Source organism: Phyllostomus hastatus, unplaced genomic scaffold (genome assembly GCF_019186645.2).
Source record: "Phyllostomus hastatus isolate PE091 unplaced genomic scaffold, TTU_PhHast_1.1 phas_contig_34, whole genome shotgun sequence".
In the NCBI taxonomy this organism is placed as follows: domain Eukaryota; kingdom Metazoa; phylum Chordata; class Mammalia; order Chiroptera; family Phyllostomidae; genus Phyllostomus; species Phyllostomus hastatus.
In genome coordinates, this window is record NW_025333857.1 from 22,328,797 (window position 1) to 22,334,210 (window position 5,414).

The 5,414-nt window shown below is 39.7% G+C and overlaps 1 pseudogene; it reads right to left on the bottom strand.

The window, feature by feature from the left end:
* Positions 1–903: 903 nt before the first annotated feature.
* On the bottom strand, positions 904–3,434 carry LOC123819889 (annotated as a pseudogene).
* Between the last annotated feature and the right edge of the window lie 1,980 nt (positions 3,435–5,414).

The window sequence follows — 5,414 nt, forward strand, 5'->3', positions numbered from 1 at the left end:
ATACATTTATTCTTCTGATTATAGAAAGTAGTACTCATTACATAAAGATATAAAAAAGTATAGGACACAAGTTTAAATCTCATATAATCCTATTACCCAGATATAACCACTAATAAAATCTTGGCATCTTTGATGCTGTTGACTTTGCATATATATTAGGTTATATTCTACTCCACCCACATATGCATACACACAGTTGTATAATTAAAATCAAGCCATATACATGTACTAAATCAACCTAATGAAATTAATGGTCTATTTTGCACTAATTTCTAGAATATCAAACTATTTTACAGTGGTCTGATAGTTCTTTATGTGGATATAAAATAATAATTTAGCCAATTCTCTTAAATGAAATACTAGGTTTTTCCCATAGAGTTTCTATCATTGTTTCTTCCCAGGGAAGTCAGTACTTATTGCCATTTTTAGAAGTCTGTTTTGGAAAAAGAAATGAACTTCAGAAATCCTACTTCTTCCCACCTGAATGACAATGTGTGATGCTGCAGAGATCAGATGTTTCAGAGCCAGAGAGATGAGTGGCATCTGACCAAATAGCATCTGTGTAATGGTGATTACACTCTGGCCATTATCCGAAGTGCTACTGTGGCTCTGAAGGGCAGTGGAGAAACAAACACGCCTAATGCTGCCGGTCATCAGCCCATCAAGCAGAGCATACTTATTAGAGCACTGCAGAAATTAAGTCATTTCTTTTTTTTTTTAAAGAAGTCATAAACAGCATTTATTACCTTGGTATATCATACGGGTCTCGCTACAGTTCCTTCACATTTAACTGGTTGTCTGTCTTTCCTCCCTCTTCCCACAGTCTGGCTATACAGTGCATCCTTGAACCGTTAACTCATAGCAACAATATGCTTATTCCACATCTTTAACACCCTTCATTCACAAGCTCAAAGTTCTGGTCCACAAACCCTTCCTTGCAGGAAGTTCAATGCTTCTGAAAGAATTTGTAATAAACCAAGCCTCCCAGGATGGTTAGCTCCAGTAAGATGACGATGGAAAGTAGCAGCTTGTTGGTTGTCACTTTTCTGGACATTGACCAGAGAATCTTTCAGCTTTTGCTCAGGTTTTTACTTGTGTTTACCAGTCTATTCTTGGTATGTTCCAACTACTCACATTGCTCCCCCAGCTCTTCTATGATTTCTGAGCCAATCTGGTCAGTCTCTGTGGCAATCCAATGAGAACGCTCAATACTCTGGGTAGCCTGGTTCAGGGTCTCAGTGCCTTGCAAAAGCAACACCCATTGAGACTGTAGCTGATTCACGTGCTCATTCTCTACAGTGTATGTGCTGTATTTCATGTCTCCTTGGCCCCCAGTTGTGGCTGTCAGAGGGGTGCTTCTCATTTCCTGGTGGAGTTTGTCAAGGTCCTTCTGGTAGGTTCGAAGCTTAGACATCATAGGGTTTCGGAAAGATAGGGGTGCATATCGCAGTTCCTCTTCCATCTGTGCCAGCGTCTCATTGGCTTCCTGTTGCTTTTCATTGAAATCTCTGATCAATTTCTTCTCTTCTGTCCCTCCAGTCCCCAGGAGCCGCTCTGGCGCCCCTCGTAGGTCTTCATGGAGACCGAAGAAGATCTCGTGCAGTTTCTCAAAATGCTCGGAAGAGGTGCAGAGGTGGCCATGGTGCAGGCAGCGCTCAAGCAGCGGCCGCCGAGATTCGGCCCCGGGGCCCACTCCAGCCACAGTGGTCAGCCGCCCAGTTCCGCAGGCATCACAGCGACCTCCTGCAGCAGCACCGAAATTAAGTCATTTCAAAAGGGGGAAAAAATCCTGTATTTTTCTGATTTTGGCATCTTTTCTTTAAATATAAAACTCATCATAGACAATTTTCAGACATCCTGCTTTACCCATCAGTGTCATAAATTTAGCTACAGAGCCAGAGATTGAATGCAGGGGTTCTCTAGTCTACAAAATTATTTTGCCCCTGAACTTGGACTGTGAATTACCAGTTTCAGAGTTTGTAAGAGCAGGTTGGACCTGCATAATTTAATGGCTCTGTAACTCTCAATGTTTTCATACCAGAAGAGGTTTGCATTTTGTCACTAAAGTTGTCAAGGAAGCTGTCCAAGGGGCAAGTCACACAATAGGTACCTGTTCTCTTACTCCCCAGTCTCCTGAGACCAAATGTGTTCACCATCATTTCTTGGACTTTCTTCTTCTGCTTTTTCCTACATTAATCACATTCTATGACTTCTTCACCACTTCCTTTACCAAAAGATGGTCAATACCCTGATCGCTTTATTCTCTTACTTATAAAAACATTCCTTTAAAACAAAGCCTCATTCATTCATACACACTAACAATTGCAACGATAATTGTATTTATACCCCCAAACTCAGTGGCTTCCATTAGAAACCATTTATTGTGAGCTGTGGATCAACTGCTCTACGCTATGCTGAGAGCAGGTCAGCTTTGGGCTGCAGGTTGGATTTGGGTCCACCCCACATTCCTCTCAACCTCTTTGGACCAGCAGCCACCTAGGCATGTTCTCATCATGATGAAAGGCAGGAGCATGATAGGACAAGTGGGAATATTGCATGCCTGCAATGGTCTTGGCTAGAACTGACACACTTGTTACATGTTTCACACTTCACTGGGCAAAGAAAGTTCCATGGCCAACTTCACACCAAAGGCATAGGAGAGAAAAGAGCAGAACGGCAAGATCAGATGACAAAGGGTACGGATGTGTAATTCTCACCCAGGGAGGGTATGAAGAGTAGCAGAAAAACGATCTACACTGCCACACATTCTACGTCTGCTAACAAACCCTTGGCCTTTTTTAGGGAATTTATTAACAGAAGGAACCAGCTTCAAGTCAAATTCCAATGAAATTCTAAATGTGCTATTAACAGGAAGCAATGTATTTAAGATACGAATATTCCAGAGTTCCTTGAAAATGAAACACCCTTACCTACTTGTAAAGTAGAATCAAAATGATAGTGACTCCATGGATGGAAAAAGCACCCCCAGGAATAATCTTGGGTGTGGGATTATAATGGAGACTTAGATTTAAATGCCATTTTTGCTAGTTGCATGACCTACTATTCCTAAACCTTAGTTCCTTCCTCTGTAAGATGAGAAATTAGTCATAACCACCCCTTTGCATTGATAAGGGGACAAAGTAAAATACAGTATATAAATTACCATTTTTCTGGTAAAGTGTCTAGGACATGGTAGGCAGATCTGTAACTTCCCCTTCATTTCTATCTCATCTTTCAGAAAGGAGTTGCCATGCTGACTCTCATCTGATAGTGGAGTAAATTACAACTGCTAAATAATTGATCCAGAAGCCATAGCAGGCTCCCTTTCACTTACTTTGTGTATTTCCTGTCAGTTTTGATGTCTTTTTCATTGAAAATGGCTCTAACACAGCCCTCTAACCTGTATAAACATAGCTACTAGCCTTTAGATACATCCTAGATCTCAAGGGTTAGGAAAAAATGGGTTAAAATGCAATGACACATTATGGTATTCCTGGCAACTAAGCTATAAATAGCTCTCTGCACAAAGTTTTCTCCTTCGTTTCCAGAGCTGCAATACATGGCAGATCCTTAAAGTGGGAAGAAGCTACAGCAGCTTCCTTTTCAACAGAAGTGACCCACTAACCATTGCTTTCACTTTCACCAAATCCTCATAAATTATTCTACATCAATTCAATCTTTAATCTGGATGAAAAATTCAGTGCAATTTTTATGGATTAAATGATAGGTTTTCAGTGAAATTGCCCAGCATATAAGAGCTAAACATAATCCTTTGAATATGGGGGAAAAAAAAACACTGAAATGCCTGTCTAACATGATTTTTAAAAACCCCTATACATGTATGATTACTTATAGTCTAGAAATCTGTAGGTTATCTCACTTTCAGTAATGTTGATACTTATGTCCTTTAAATAAGGCAAACAGCCTCAGCAAGGCCGGCAACGTTCCCAAGGTCACCACAAAGGAATGGCCAAGGCTAGGTTGAATGTTGGCTTTCCCACCCTAAACCCAACAACCTTCTTCAGTCTTAGCCACTTGCTTTGAGGAGTTAAGCTGCTGATCCAACCGATAGATCACAAAACTACAGCATGGCACAAATGATTCCTACTCTGCTACCACCTGTTTTAGGAAAGATCAGCTCTTTTTAAAAAGCAGAGTGCTTTTTACCTATCAACATAGCTCATTGAGCTGTTGGGGGGGAGTGTGACACAAATAGGAGGAGACAAGCTTGACAGTATGTTGAATTTGGTAAGAATTGTTTTAGAATATCTTGCACAGTTTGGGGATCTGGGAAAGACCAACTATGATCTGCTGATCAAATTTCTATTTTAGTCTTAAAATACATGCATTTTCTGAAAAATATGATTCTTATGTTAGTATGCATATACTTTATGTAATGAATGAAACCCTAAAATTATGTAAAATAATTTTACAACATGAATTATTATATGTGTATGCTAGGATTGCTCACTCCTTCCTGGAATCTCAGCACTAGCAAAAGCCCTCTGAACCTCACGCAAAGCCCCATTTCACAGACGAACACTCAGACCCAGAGAAGGTACAGAAGCACCCCACATATAGGAATGGTAGACGAGAACCCAGGGGTTCTGCATTTCAGCCAAATGTTTTTCCCATTGTGCTAGTAAGAAAATAAATAAATGAACAAAAATCTTTACAATAAATCATTTTGCAAAGAAAATGCCATTTAACTCTTATTCTGATTCTTGAAAGTATATATCAAATTGCTTTTAGTAGAATGCATATATGTGTATATACAGATGGATACAACTATATTTATTTGGATTTCCATGGTATCTGTTTGTTTGCTTCAAATTATTAGATCCTCCACAGCATGGGCTTATTGTTTCTAATCCCCAACGGTCACCAACATATTTATGATATTGCCATATGCATACTGGGTACTTGATAAATATTTGTGGTTGCTGATGGAACTGCCCCTGCTGATAAACTACTGTTGAAAAAGCCCGAGGTCCATATTAGAGAGAAGCTTTTCCCTTCTAAACTATCGATTGTCTCTTTCATGACATTTAATAAAAACTTTCCATTACCAGTTGCATAACAGCAATTAAAACCCTCATCAAATCTATCTTAACTGCTTAGAGCCTTCCACTGGGGAGCATTTTCCTTGGCAAACATCTGCAATAAAAGGCTATTTAATCTTTATAACTGAAACAGTCAGTTATGCTAATTCGTCTCTTTTAGTGTCAGTTTACATTGGAAGCACACACAGCTCTGGTCCTTTGGAAAGGTACTGAAAACAGCACGGCTCCTCCTGCAAAAAGATCTGGTAGTGAGGTCCCTGTCACTGTAATCAGCCATATTTCATTGGACTAGTAAATATCCATGAAGCTTTCCAACTAGAGATTCTTTATTTCTAGATTCTCTTATTCTAA